Raw genomic sequence first — 16,958 nt, forward strand, 5'->3', positions numbered from 1 at the left:
TATGGGAGGGTCCAGCTTTATATTAACCTGGACCCCCCCCCCATTTTTTTTTATTGCTGCTAAACCATTGGAGCAACAAAATTCGCTCTAGAGCAACTAATTAGCAACAAAAGAGCACTAAATTTTTGACCTATCGCGAATTTGATTTTCGATGGTGGGGGGTCCAGGTTAATGGGGGTCAATTTACTACTTTAGGTTTCTATCAGATGACCTCCCGTGCTCGTGACGAAACGGAAACTCTGTATCACGTATTCATTTAATTTTTTTTCGATATTAAAAACTGTGATACAATTATAATGTATATCAGATAAATGTTGTCTCTCTTTTTTTATTATGTATAGTATCAACTAAAAATCAAACAGTAAAAGTTTCAACAAGTAACGTAAATAGCAAAAATATATAGAAATATACAAATATGCAAAATTTGACACAGAGATATTATTACAGAAAATTTTTATATATTAGCTTTTACTGAAATTGGTATTCCTTTGTATCAAAAAGCTTTAATTTTTATGTTGTAAAATTTAAAGTTTTGCATTTATATGTTATAATGCTTTTACGAAGCTTTCTGTTTACTATATCCTTTAAAACTTTTAAGAGTGAAATCTCACCGTTAAAAATTGAAAATTGAGACTAGAGAATATATATATATATAATATATGATATAAAATTTTAGGAGATAGGAAAACAACATTTTTATTGATATAGAAATCGAATATTTTTTTATTGACATTATAATAACAATTGTCCTCAAATTTAAGTAATAATTACTATTATACGCGATATTTTGATGCATATTTGTTGTCTGACTTTGCTTTCGAGTGCTTCTTATTATATGATAAAATGTCTGCACATTAATACAATGCGTCCTTTGCATAACAGATTTATGCTACTGTCACATTAATATTACAATACATTTGCATAAATACAATGTACTTTTTACATTAATAAAATACACGTGTATGTAACATAGTGTTCATCCGTACACGATATTAAAATTATAAATGCGACGTATATACATAGGTACATACAATTGTTCGTTGCACTTTGCATCGCGCTTCTTCCGCGCTTCGAAATATCCTTCGGTTTAACCAAAACCTTGACATGACCGTATTCGATTCGATTGGAAATTTATTACAACATTGTAGCTATCTATAATATATGCGTAGCATCTCTCTACACGGATAGCAATAGCAGAATAAATGAATCCAGTCAAATCTTGAACAGAGCACCTATCATGGAACAAGTCGGAATGGATTCGGACTTATTTTATTCTCTAGATTTCTATTGTGTTTTCTAGGGAAAATGAAATAATTCCGATCGGAATTCATTCCGACATGTTCCATAATAGGTACCCTGATGCATGTCGACTAGAAGTAACACAGGCGCAACTTTACAATATCAAAATCATTCAATTCGATGACGACGACGATTTACGACGCTCGATAAATGAATCGATTATGCAATTGCGAAGTATTATTATGCACCATCAAGACAATATTGTTGATCGTATTCGACGACAACGCGCGGAGTGTAAATGCTTGCGTTAGCTTTTCGAGAGACGTGACGGGCAAGCTCGAGTAAACATGGTTTCGTCGAGATTAAGTAATCCGGCACATTCGATACAAGTCTCCAAGTTGTATCCGATTGAAGATTCCTACGGGTAAAAATACGGGATTCATCGATCCGTGAAGAAAACAAAAACATACTCACAGGATACTTGCTAGGAATACCAATGTGGAATCTCTCCGAACGAATTTCTCTCGTGTTGAGCGAAAGAAAGTGTGCGTCGCAGGCGCATTGCTTCTTTTAAGGAGATTTCAAGTTTGAAAGCTCTTCTGGCATCGAACTTCGTGTAAATAGGGGCTGTCCAGCAGTGTGCGTTAGTGTTTGTGTATATGTTTTCTCGAGCCTAGATTCAACATTTTCAAAGTTCTTCGGCTCAATCTAAATTCGATATTACGAAATGTATGATTTTCCCTAAAGAAATACTTATCTCGTAATACGTAAACATTTATCCGTGTTTATTTTATCGCATAATGTCGTAAGATGAAAAATGATTTAATATCTAAACATGGTTCTAGTTATAATACATTATATAATTTTAATTATTATCTGACAATTTTAATTGTGTGTTTATGTTTTCAGTTATTAAAACAATGTTCGTCTAAAGTTATCATATTTTTTAGCACATATATAATTTATTTCCTTAGAGATGATATTTTTTAGGAAAAATTTTGAATTAAACTACATTTAAATAATCCTTACAACATTTTCCCTTTGTCGAGTTATTTTTTTCTGTGTAATGTTTTATGCATATCTGGAATATCTACTCTTATTCTTAATTTTGTTAAGAATTGATCTAATTTTATACGCTGATGAATATTAACTTATTTTTAAGAAATATACATAACAGTCACATTCAAACGAACAACAACTGATTTAAAATATCCTGAGTTTTAGCATGATCAGCGATTATGCTATAATGAAAAGCGAGCCACATTATTTCATTACACTGATTATGCATTTTGTTTTGATTTTGAGTAGACATGCGAGATGCAATGGGTTGTAATCATGATACGTAAACTAGCACAAATCTATTCGTAGTCTCCTCATTTTGCTACATCCTGTTAACACAGGATGCTTCATAGGCATCTACAATGTAAATTTTCCATTGAATTTTGTCGCTTCCATTAACGCAAATTACTTTTTTCCTCTTTGTTACATTTAGAATGCAATCTTTTTATTGCTTCTTGACAAAATTTTTTATGATATTAGAACGCTACAAAAATATACACTATTCAGAGGTGATTAATGTGATTGTGATGCATTTATATCGGAATAACTTATGCTTAATTTATAGATTGGCATTTATTAGAGTTCTCAGCAAACAACGAGGAACATTCGATGCGAATTGCGAATCTTTTTGATATATTTTGCTTTTAAACGAAGAGTTCACCATAAAGTATAGATGCTACAATGCAATATGTATATTTCCGTGATGTAACGTTCAGAATATTCTCGAAATATCCTGGGAAATTATAACGATGTGTTTGTAAACCGAGTGAAAAAACTTCTGCAGAATAACCAATTTTCCTGAGACGCTCTTATGAATATCGAGTTTTATCAAGTTTGAAGTTTTTCTTTTCTTATTTTTTATTAAGTGACATTTTCTATAAAAAATAAAAAAATGGAGACAAGGACACAAGTTTTTAAAATTCTTATACGGATTAAGTTAAAAATTCGATTAGTAATGTAATAATTCGTTTAGTATGCAATAAATTATTTTGCCAACAGCTAGGTTTTTGTTTAAATTAATTCGGAGTGTTATAGCACAAATAGCACAAATATTGTATATGTTGCAAGCATTGTATTATTGCAAACAAAAAGGGATTATTCTATTTATTTGCAGTTGCTAATATTTAACAATTCGATAATTCCAATTTTATTTATTTCATGAGGCAGTGTTAATATTGCGGTACAGTCTGCGTTCAAATGTAGAATGTATACTCTTCAGTGATGTACGAATTAAAAATGAAAACTCTTTTTGCTATTTTATTCGGTTTCAGTGCACATGTTATATAAAATATTTAAAAATAAATTGCTTTCTTTTTCATGTTACAAGCATTTTTATGTATAAAAAGATATGTCAGCGTCACTATTATTCATACACGAAATTTTGTTACACAAAATTCGTTACATGTATCCTATATCACTGAGCATTATTTACGCGTATCATATTATTTCTAGCTCTGAAATATGTACCAGAATATGAGCCGACTGAAAATTATCATTAATTCTACTCAACATACTCTGTGGTGTTTCGAAATATTATCAACTCGTTAAACTACATTTAAAAAATGATGCGATGAATCGTTTGACCATTTAAAAATTTTTCGCGGCTTCGGAGCTGTTGCTCGATTTGCGGGTAACAGTTATCAGTATGCATTTAATTCTCTTACCAAATATTTATTGTTTACCGATATAATAGCACTACGTGCTTCGATGTTTCGCTTACATCACGTGAACATACATGATCGCAATTCTCGCATGCAGTCTCATTCACTGTAAAACAAAATCATCTCGTTAAACATGCGTTTATATCCTGAGAATATTATTATATACGAAATGTACGAATAATTAACCGAGTGAAAGAGCTCATTCCGCGACATTGATAATCGCGTAAAGAACTGCAACTCTAATTTTTAAATATTTGTAAGGTAATTATAATCTGTTGCGAATGTGAATTAATATTGTGGAATTACTTTTTTTGAAAATGTTGGCGAATAATAAAGTTAAATCGCAAAAATGCAGACTTGCGGCGCTGAATTTTTCCTACATTTCCACCGGATTTCCATGTGCAGAGATTTTAATCGAAAGTTAGCTTATAGTTTCACAAAGCGCTCACGCTTCACGTTCCTCTCGACTTTAAAGGAACTTGGAGAAGAGCAAAAGTTTCTGGGTTTATAGCTTTTCCATCAGAAACTTACACAACGAGATACGCATATGTTCAGTATTTTAGACAAGACTTTACTTCCACAAATTTCTCGTTAAATTTGGTTTTTCTCTTGAATACTACCGCAATTTTTAACATTTGAAAATATGTTTTGTCTGTTCAAATCAATTATTTTTGTTATTTTGCATTTTACTATAAAAACTTCGTTAAATGGTATGCGGTAGATTTTGCTTAAAAACGCACCAATTTCTTGTTCTCACTGGAGAATTGCTTTTATTAGATCAGAGTTGAAAATAGAAAATGGAGTTCTCTTATGGATTTCTATTTCTCGACAGATCTGTAATCACGCGTTTATTTTACGGCATTCGCAGTCATCGACATCCTCGTAATTTTTACGAGACAAACCATACGTTTATTCTTCACTGCTATCTTTTCGGTCATCACATTCGGAAAGCGGTCTCCATTTCTGGAATTTATGTCGACGTCGTTGTGCGAGGAGCATATCTGACTTTGCGCTTTCGTGTGCGTAAAAAGGAAGTATAAAACGGGACGTGCCGGCCGGGTATGAAAATTTTATTCGCGCTGTCTCTATTGCACGACCTCCGGTACTATTTTGTTCCTCTATCTGCGAAAGCGAGCCCTACCTGTGCCGCGCCATTTTTCACAAGGAAAACTCCATTACGCCGTAATAGCGCGCGATGAATCACCTCCCGCTCTCTTAAAAGCGCCAACGTCGCCAACTCGGCGTCCGAGCTGTAAGAGACACCGGAAGTAAGAGGATAACACTGGGAATGCGAGGAAAAACGAAACTCCCGCTCCTTCTGTCATATCTCTGTTCTCACGTTTTGGCGAATTAACGACAAAACGACGCGACCTGATTTGAATGCTAATTTTTGCATAAAATTAGATTAGAAAGGAGATTCGGAAGTTATTTCTGTGACTCATGATTTTAAGCTAGCGCATCGAAGAGAATAGAAATGTCAATGAAAATTAACATCTAATTTATCAATACTCTGAAGTATTTTTAATTTTTCTTCCGTTGATATTTTATAAGAAATAATTAATTATTAAAAAAGATTACTATAAAATAAATAAAAAGTACAGTTTTTCTATAAAGTAGTAAATAATAGTACAATTTTTATAGTTGCAAGATTATTTTTATGAGAAATATAGATTTTCTACAACAGTACTCTTTTTCAAAAAGATATTTTGATCTTAGAAGATTAATAGAAAAAAGTCCGTGATTATTATGCACGCTTCGATTCACTCGAAGGCGCACACATCGAGCGTTAAACGTTAGCACTGAAATAAGCTGTAAGATTCTCGCGCAATTAAGATGTGGCATTTTGCACGAGTTTACCCTTTCCGTACTTTCAGATCGCATATAACGTCTAATAATATACTTCAAATTTTCGTGTTGACATGATTCTTATTAAATATTGTTAAGTCTCTAATAATATACCCTCATTACATTTCACATTATGTTACACTTTTCAATCATGCGTTCTACATTGCACAAGTTACGTTATACGATACAGCTCACGTGGCCCGATCGTTAATCCGCTCGTGCACAACGCTATTCGTCAATTCAACATAATTTTCTAATGACGTTCGCATCTGCGATGTTGAGGTAATTTCGCGGATACAACAGTGCGAAGTTCGGAGGCCACAATCAAATTGCTCACGAGGACAAATATTTGAGGAGCTTGGGCAAATATGCGTATCGATGAAACATTTCGAGAGGATGTAAACCACGGCTACAAGTTAGTAACTAATCCCTGATCCTCGGTTTGACCTAAAAAGTTGCAGTTAATCCAATGCCGGTGAAGTTGTTTCGCTCATAAGTATTGTTCGAGTTTAATTTAATTGAAGAGTTTGTCACAATTAAAACTGAATAGATCCATTTTTTTTATTAAATGGCGTCAAATTGTTCTTTATCAGTGGTGTCACATCATAAACATTTTGTTGGCAAAATTCACGCAGGAAACGGTGATATAAGCTCAATATTTACAAGGAATATTTTTGTTAAGAGCATTTTGTAAAATTTTGTAAATGTAAAAAAATTATTGCTTTATATTGTAAATAATATTTTGTTGTTTATCTTTATCATTATGAATGTTATAAAAAGAGAGAAATATAAAATATTATAAGATAAATAGGTAGTAAACATAAAATTTCAAAATACCAGACAAGTCCAGAGATTTTATGTAATATTTTTTAATGGATCTCAATTAATCAAAGTCTAAAACTTTGTTCTTCTACTTATTATATTATTTCAGAGAGAAAAATTACCATATTTATATAACGAACGGTTTGAAGATAATAAGTTTTTCTTGTTTTCTGAAAATTTAACTTTTTAGAATTATTTAATTTTGTGAAAAACTTTTTAAATATTTATTATTTTTTTTCTAATTTTTTTTTACTTTTATTTCTCTGTATATTATATATTACGATTTTAGTACCTATAGTTTTCTAATTTGAAATAATTTAATTTAATATTTGAAAAAAAATTTATTTTTTTAACAGATTCAATGTTGCTTTTTTTGTTATAAATTTTATAATAAATTTTTCATTGATTTTATAGAAATCACATGTGTTATTTTAAATTTTTAATTGTGACAATTCTTTTGTTTTATCTGATTTATTTGACGCCACTATAAATGTAACAATATAATCGAGCTTCCGTACAATTTTTTTTACCGGAAATTTTTCACGAGATAAAAATGAAATGTCAACTGAGCAACATAGAGAAGTATACTATAATTCTCATAATTTCTTTCGCTTTTCCCTTGAAAAATCTCGTTGGTCTCGTTAGTTATATGCATGCGAGAAACTTCGTGAGAGCCCTTCTCTCTCTCTCTGAACTTTTTGCTGCACGTAAAGTATTCTTTCCCTTCGTCACTGTATCGTCCGGAATTGCTCAAGAGACACTGTCTCTCTACAAGCTTAATGAGGGTGTCTTCTTTGCGGAACAATTGTAAAAAGATATGAGATGGAAGAACACAAAAATAAACGTTTAACAGACACTACATAATGAAAATATGTAGTACATATTATCCTTTTGTGAAAATGTAACAATTTTGGAATAATATGGCCAAATATTAACCAAAATTTGCTAATTTGGATGAAAATTTGATGATATATGATCTATCTTTATTAATATTACAAATATTTAATTTTAGTTAGTTGCGTGAAAATACGTCATTAAACGAAATGACTTAGGCAACTCTGCGCGACTAATGAAAGGTTAATATTCATAATCACATTTATATAACGATATTTATTTGTGTAATTATTCCCTCATACTACGCATATTATACTTTATAATATAATCTGATTATATACTTTTTGATTATACTCGACTTGATTCATCTGAACTCTCTCATTACAGCTACGAATAATCATTAGACATTTTCATAATAAGTGGACATTTTATAAATATCTCAAATCAAATAATATAAATATCAAATTGTTCAGATACGAACATTACATAATTTGACTGTTCAAAAACATTACATAATTTGACTGTTCAAAAATCGATTTATACATTTTGCTTTCAAAATAAATACTAGGATATAATCATATGACACGATATAATCAATATTGTCTCGATATATTAAATATTTTCTTTGTTAAGCCCAAGGAATTCCTAACAATTTTTGATCGCAGAAGCGAGTCGAAAAGTCTGGTCCGCGATATTCCAGAATCGATTCCGCCATAGTCCTTTTAACGGGTACTCAAAACATCAAGCCATAGAACCCCAGTTCGCCGGACTATCGCACAATGTCTACGACGCCGAGAGAATAGCGCTCTGAGCGGTCCATTTGGATTGGAGTATTTGCACAGAGTGCAGTGAAAAGGGCTGCCGCGAGTTTTTCTTTCGCTCCTTCGCGCTTTTCTCAACACGGCATATCGAGAATACATAAGAAAAAGATATATAGACGTTTTATGTGAAAAAAAGGCAATCGCGCTTTAATGATTCAAAATTTTATTAGCGTCGTCATGTATGAGATATATTTTTTACTCTATCCAAATTCGATAAATTCCTGCTTAATCAAATAAGGAATTTTTAGATAACAGCTTCTTCAGATTTCTCTGAGCTGAAAATTGAATTCTTCTCGTCGATTTGCTCGCAATGGCAGTCGTTTCGTTTTCTTGCATCGTGTCACTTCTAGGCTCAGTTCTCTCTTTGGTCTCTTCTATCCCTCTCCTTCATGGTTTTCTTATTTCGGTCTATTCCTGAGGCATATCGACACAGAAGGCAACTTGCCAAGATACCTCACTCAAAAAATTCTTAAGAATTCTCCGATTTTAAATTGCATTGCTTTGTATAATTTTCACAAGAAATTCTGCGATTCATTGAATAGATTCCAATTACGTATGGATGTACTGATTAAATGCATTTAAAAATTCTTTTGTAAAATTTGAATAATTTCTAGAATTGTATTGGTGTAAACCACCGATGTGTTACAAACACAGTTTATATTTTAACGTTCCTAGCAATTTGATCTTCATTAATTGCTTTTCGTATGATATTACGATTCTCGTATCACACAAATAAATTCAGCATCGGATGGTCATTTTAATACCCAATCTACAATTCGAATGTAGATTAAAAGATATAAAGTTTAAACTTCTCTAACGGTAAACGGTAGTCATCTCACAAAAATGCCAATAATTTTCATGCATTGTGTTTTTTTGTGTTTATAAGTGTTTATAAAGCAATTAGAAGAATATTGCAAAAATTAATAATCAAACTGCTTTTCTAATGGAGACACTATATATATTATACCTTTACCTCTCATGTATTCCCATCATTTGCAACTGATTGATGAGAGTTTCTAAACATGCACGAGCTAAGCGACGGCTCTCTAAGCGATCAGTAATACATCAATTATGCAAATGATTGCGCGGTCGGGTCTACGCGCAACGATCTGCGAAATCATTAAATGACGCGTGGATTTCCTTTAACATGTCCCAAGTTACTGCAGAACCAGCCGCGACACGAACGTATGACTTTTTAAAGTTGATAAACGAGTCGAGACAGTTCCTTCCCCATTCACCATCTAAGTGCATCGGCCATCTCGTAACTACAATCAAAGTGGCCAGCCGACGCGCGCCTCCATTACGTCAAAGTGAAACCGACGATTTGCTCGTTATATAATGTATCGACGAATTCAACGTGGATGACTCGCGCATGAAGGATGACAGGAAGTTACACATTTGCGCGCACGCACATATGCACAATCAGTAGAGCGCACGTGCCCTTGTACATAACTTTCGTTATCCTTGGTCATTATTAAAACATGCGTCGATGTGATGCTGATATAACCGACGAATCGGCCGTGAAGATCGAACCTTGAATACGAATTTAAAGAGTTGCGTCTGTCCAAAGTGAGCTTGTCAAAACCGTAGCTGGAAGCAGCGCGTGGTCGGGGTCATTGATCATGTTCTCCCGATCATTCTCCTGAAGGTCGTACTAATCGCATTATCCAATTGATCTTCGGAATGTCAACGCTCTAGTAATATCGTTCAACCGAGTGTATTTTTCCAACGACAAGACAGGATCTTTCGTATTAGCTCTTGACAGAATTAAGGTAAAAAATATACTCTCTAAATCTGAATCAGTGGATAATCATTGATATCAGTGCCAAGTATGACACTGCACTGAAAAAATTTTAATCATTTTTGGTCCAATGAATGATCGTTAATCAATGTCCGATTTAATATCCAACTTAATGTAGTTAATTCATTGAAACAATAACTGGATTCATTTATATAACTATATATTCATTCTTGCAATGAATTCTAGTAATAGTTTTATAAATCATTATGAGAATTCATTGGACCGATTTTCATTATTTTTTCATAATTCAATGGATATTTTATTGTACCATATTTACGTACGGTTTTGGTTCAGTGTGGTAATCAGTGAATGAAATGTGACATCCCTAACCTAGCTAATTTATATTATGTGATCTAGTTAACCTTATTTTACTACATAAATTCAATAAATATGATATTGGAAAATTGAAATTAATATGTAAATATCGGTATTTTATTTATATAATGCTCCAATTTTATTTTTTAATTGAATTTCACTAATTATCCAGTGCCAAGTATGTCACTGGGTAATTAGTGACTATCCACTGATTCAGATTTAGAGAGTACTGAACATAAATTAATATATCATCTGATAATCAGTGAACTTATAAATAATATTCAATAAATTTATGTTTGATTTAATTCAATTCCATGTGGAAATAAATAGATTTGACTCAGTTAAACATCACAGTTTTTGCTTTATATGCATGGTAATGTATAAAGTGTGCGACTCGTACTGGCCTTTGTTTTATTATCCTAAGCCAGAAACGTAGTTAACGCGAGAGCATCCGAAACTACGTTATGATTCTCCGCATGACACGAGTATTCTAAAGCACTAGGCGAGAATATTCCCTTAATTAGTTTAACTACATTTCCATATTTGTAGACGAGCTTTCAAGTCATATTTTCGTCGACGAGACATTTTCTTGACTTAGGACTTTGTAAACGTGCAATCAGATACGGTAAAACACTTTGTATGATTTTGTAAAAAATGCAAAATGCAAGATGTTGTACAAAGCATTATACTTAAATTCGATTACATTAGTAAACGGTCTAAATTTTACATTTTACGTTAGCAAACGATCTAAATTTTACATTTTAAAATTCATATTGTACAATCAAGATGCGGAATTGCGTGAAGTACGAATGATCTATTAATAATCATGGCGCTTTATATTTAGTTAAACATAATAACACTAATCTTATACGACATTGACCGTGATTGATCCGGTTTTTACATCTTACAAATAGTACTTATCGTAACATTGGGTCACTCGGTTGTTTATGTACCGTATCTTGTTGGCACGCAAGGAATTCACGCTTGATTTAATATCAACGTGGAATATTAATTGTAATCCTTTTGCGCGACATAAATTGTATATAATTATGCTTATGATACTCTGAGCAATGTCAGGTCATTGGAAAATATAATTCATTCCCGTTAAGCAAGAATTCGAGATAACTTTATTGTCTATTTCAACAATATAATATCAATTTTATCAAGAATATCCCATTTTCTAAATGTTACGACGATGTTATATAATATTGAATATTAATTAATTTTTTTGTTTAACTATGTTTATAAAAGAAGCATAATTACTTGTTACACAATTTAATTTGATATATTGAAGTTTAAATATTTATTATTAATTACACATTACTACACACATCACTTCAGAATAATAATTTTGTAATCGGAACTAAGAATCTTAAATAATCCAGAGTTAAAGCACACAATTAATGCTTTTCATATCGAATATATAAAGTCCATGTCAATAATCCGATATTCAATAGCAATTATTGGTAATTAATTATAATCATATAAACTCGCAGAACAGATACTTTACCATTCTTATTGACAATTGATATTAAATCTTTCATCAGCAATATGCAATTTTGCATCAGCATTTGAGTGTTTAGATTTCAGTGAAGATTTTTATATTGTTCCCTCGATTGTTCCGAACCGTATAAAAATCTAAAAACAATTCTTGCATACTTGTGGACGCTTTGACAATTTTTACTATAACAAAAGTCTAGTTGTATCTTAGTGAAGGATTGGTGTGATTATTGGTATACTATTTATACATATTTGATACGCATAAATATTAGAGGTTCTCTCATTATAATTATGAAAAAAACGCAATAATCAATACATATATTGTGTCAGATGGGATTCTTTTATCTCGCAATTTTATCATGCATAAACATGACCTAACGTTTGACGCCAAATATAATCTACTAATTTTCATCTCATAATTGATGCTAAATATGTTTTCATATTGATGAAAATCGCAATGAGGAAACACTTCCAATTCGATCAGAACGGGTTTATTAACATTTGATGTTTATATTTCTATCACATGCTAGATCAATGCATGATCTCTTTAAAAGTGTTCCGTGTATTTCGTCAGACTTTGTTTAGCCGGAAGTTCGTTTTCTTCTTTTTTGTCGCGCCACATGTAAAACACTTTGTCAACTATTTTTCGCGCCTTATGTAATCACGCTCCGACTGTTCTCGCCAAATTGGTCACTTTTAACACAGCGATACATCGTAATTCGTGTTTATTTATGTGCAGCGACAAGCCCGTCGTCACTTTATAACCGTACACATGGTTACTCACGAACCCGTCGAATCGATATCGTGTAGCCTAGTTTTGCGATGGAGGCTTTAGAATCGCGCGGTTCTACGGTTTCCAAGCCAACTGTCTCCATGGTACGAGCGAACTTCCATTGCAATTGGTAACCATCATGATTCATGGTATCTATTTGCTGCTGGATACAGCATTGCGAGATATAACGATCGAAGCGTGCGCTTCCACTGAAAGGAGATCTTCAGCTTATTACGTTTCCTCGATAAAAATCTACATTAAACGCACAACGTTTTATTACATATCGGTAGCGCATATATCGGCAGCGTAATACTTTGAAGTATAAATTCGCGAATAATTAATTTACGAGCGAATTGTGGTATTGTTGATATCGCGTATGACAATTTAATTTGATTAATATAAACTATAATTAATTAATAATTAATTGTTTTGATACATTATGCTGAACTTACTTATGTAATAAACTTTATGTTTAATTTACATGATTGCACATGAGCTTAAAAAGAGGAACATTGTAATAATAAATATTGATAGACATAAGTACACAAAGATTGAAGGAAAGATTTATATTTACGTAAACATATTTGACGCATGTGTACTTTGATAAAAACATTTTATAAAAGAAAACGTAAAGCACTGGGTGATCAGTTTAGATTCCGTCGAATCAGCGAAATTCTTCGTATAGGAAGAAAACGCTACCACGTTAGCCAAATAAACTACGTCGTGCCAGCAGCATCCTGCGAGCTTCAAAAGTTTGTGGCAGAAGTGTTCGCGCCAGACGGCGCGACGCTTTCTTACAAACTGGGTTCGGCATATATGTGCTGGTCAAATCGACATCAACACACACGTCTTAAGAGGTATTCAGTAAAAACGATTATGTAACCGTCCGTCCGATTTCATAGAATAAGTAGAAGACTGACACTAAAAAGTGAAAAATTCACTCAAAAGAGAATGTCAATACCAGTAAATTAGTTATATGATTATATTTTCCATCTTTTAATTTTATTTGCATAGAATTTCTTGAATCAAATATTGTTTAAAATATTCGTTTTTATATCTTATATTTTAGTTATTTTTATTTTATCTTTATGTACGGATATTGGCAGGCAGGGGTCGGTCATTTAAAATGACATTATTTAAAACTTGTATTTAAAATAAAACAGTATATTATTTATTATTTCAAATAACTTCTTATGACCTATTTCTTATTTTATATTTTAAATAAATTTCTGGAATCTATTTTATATTTTTTATTTTAAATAAATTTTGTTAGCTATTTCATCCCTACATATTGGTGTATGACAAAACATATGTTTCTATATACATATATATACATATATTTTATTTTTTTTATTATATACATTTCACTGAGAGAAAGGATTTTGTTAATTTAACAAGCCACCAGTACTTTTAACAAGTGATCGGTAAATATGTGACAACAAAATTGATTTGTTGTGATTGCTACTAGTCTACTATACCAACCAACTATTAGTAATAGAAGCAAACTATATTAAACCTAACCTATCTTTTGGATAGATTTTAGGATCGTTTATCATAGAAATCATAGATGATGGGGTTTTAAGTCATAGGAAACTGACCGATCACAGTCAAATATAGGGAGAATATTTGACTAAAATTGGTCAATTTCTTATGATTTGAGACCCTATGATCGTCTACGACTTCTATGTATATAGGGTAACTCCGGCAAATATGCCGAAGCTGGGATTTACGCCGCAGAAGTCAGAAAAAATAGAAGAAGTGGGGGTAATTTTCCCGCAACTACTCTGTTACATGCCTTTATGTTATATTAGTACTGTGTTATGATTTCAGCTTCTTACTATTAATATTAATGAAATTATTGTGAGTTGAATCGATTTATCATTGTAATAAGTAGCGCCATAAATTATAATCTACATAAAATGATTACTGTAGGCCGTGTAAAAGACTTATTGGTTATTTCGTGATACATACGTGTAGAGGAATAATAAAGCATGTTGTATAGCAAGATACAAGTGCTTTGCTTTCATATTCTTTGTTTAGTTGGTTGTCTTGTATATCCCACCTATTTGGGATATACGGCACTTTCAGCGGGCGGGATTTATGCCCAAAGCATACAAAGTGCACAGATTGAATTCAGTGCACTAAATGCAATAAACGCATTACATGAAATATATACCTCATATCATAACACTTGTAATATATATAGGAAGATTGTAATTATATTATTTATTACTTCATATACAATACATATTTATCATTCTTATTTCTTAATAAAACTTTATAAACGCATTTTATAAGTCATTGTGTTATTTTACATCTTATTTATATGCATTATTTATAAATTTTTCATGAGCCGTACATACCCCCTTCTCTTATGATAAGTAGCCATATATCCCACCTCTGTGGGATAGATGGCAAAAATGCAAGGGTTTCAAAAAGTTTATTTTTTAGTATGAAAAATTAATATATTTCGGATTCCTAATATTTTTTTCATAGTAGTAGAAAGTATGAAGTTTTTACTGATATAGTTCGTTTACTTTAAACATAGTAAATAATACTTAATAAATTAAGTTTTAGGTGCGGCATATATACCGGAGTTACCCTATATGAGCCTTTTATTTGCTAGCGATACTATTGATTATATGTTACATTGACGAATGAGAAATAATTAATTTGCAATAATAACTAATCGATTGTTTTCTTAACAAATATCATATTTATTTTCCCAATAATTTGTTCCTATAACAAAATCATTTCTCTGTGTTAAATTGGCCTTGCTTTAATATTGATTTTTTAAATATTAATTTTGTACTGTTCTATTAAAGTGACTTTTAAAATTAATTGAATAGCATTCTCTACTATCGCGTATACGATCCGATTTATTCTACTCGTAAAACGAATAGCAGTGGTTTCGTGGTGAGGCGGTTGGCGTTATCCATTAATTACGTATGCCCGTATTTGGCTTTAGCAATTAAATACTCTCCAGCAGGTTTATAATCTCCATAATTATTTTTACAAACATGTGGGCTATTTTTGGTATTAATTTATATACGGTATTAGGTTATTAGGTATATACAATGTGTGACAAATAATACATTCGCCGCACATTCTACGTTGATGTAATTGATACTGAGTTTTATTGCTGTAAAAATCATATTCGATATTGCCATAAGCTAAAAAATCAAATAACCACTAAACACAAAATGAAATAATACGAAATGTAATCTTTATTTCTGGTTACCAAAAGAGCAATATTTTAATATGACATTTGAAGAAATGTAAATCAGTATCTTATATTTGGTCATGTTTCAATGGAAATTATTCACACTTACAAATGGGAAATATAAATACATGGATTAGCAAGCAACTCCAACTTTTACCATTTTGATTGTTAAGGATAAAATTAAGGTTACTCATTGCGACTGATCCATAATATATATATATCTAATCCTCTTGATACATTTGAAGGAAGATAATTAAAGAATTTTATTATTGATGATATATCTTTATATTGCAATAATTGTCTTAGTAAAATTTTTCATTGCGCAAAACTAAACAAAAATAGTTAACTACGTTAAATGCTAAATGCGCACTTAGCGAATAATGGTAGGTAATTGTTTGCCGTATCATCCACGTGACATGAATATCATAATCGAAATGTACTCATGCTTTTGTTAACACACTGGCCGACCGCGTATAAGCTATAATAATAGAATAACACATCGTCGCATTCGGCATGAATTTGTCTGAATGGATGAAATGAATATCGAGTGGCTTTTGATGTTGTTTTTCTCTGATATGTGCAAATATTGGGATGATTAACAATAGCAACTCCAAATATCAGTAAATTACATAAAATCAAAAAAAGCGAACTAATTGCCAATCAACTGAACTGATAACCACCTCTCCTCGATATTCAAATATTCTTTAACAGAAATAGAAGTTTTTATGTATCTTAAATAAACACATATGCATAAGAATTTCTCATATTCATGGGATAGAGTCACGATACATGTGAATTTAGAATTGTTTTGAAACACCTACATATATATTACTAACTGCCGTATTTATGTAATTCATTTTGGCTCGCGAGACTAAACGTAATGCACGGATTTTATGGACCGTCTCAATGAATTTCAAGCACGGAAAATGACTTTCCTGAGGAAACTGTTGTGCGACCATCACAACGAAGATAACGTAAATGTCTTGGCAGCGACTTAAAGTCGCCCGTCTCTTTTGGCGCGGTCGCATCGGATGGCCTCATACGTGAAACGCGCACATATCCTCTC

Source organism: Mycetomoellerius zeteki, unplaced genomic scaffold (genome assembly GCF_001594055.1).
Source record: "Mycetomoellerius zeteki isolate Tzet28-1 unplaced genomic scaffold, Tzet1.0 scaffold155, whole genome shotgun sequence".
Lineage (NCBI taxonomy): Eukaryota > Metazoa > Arthropoda > Insecta > Hymenoptera > Formicidae > Mycetomoellerius > Mycetomoellerius zeteki.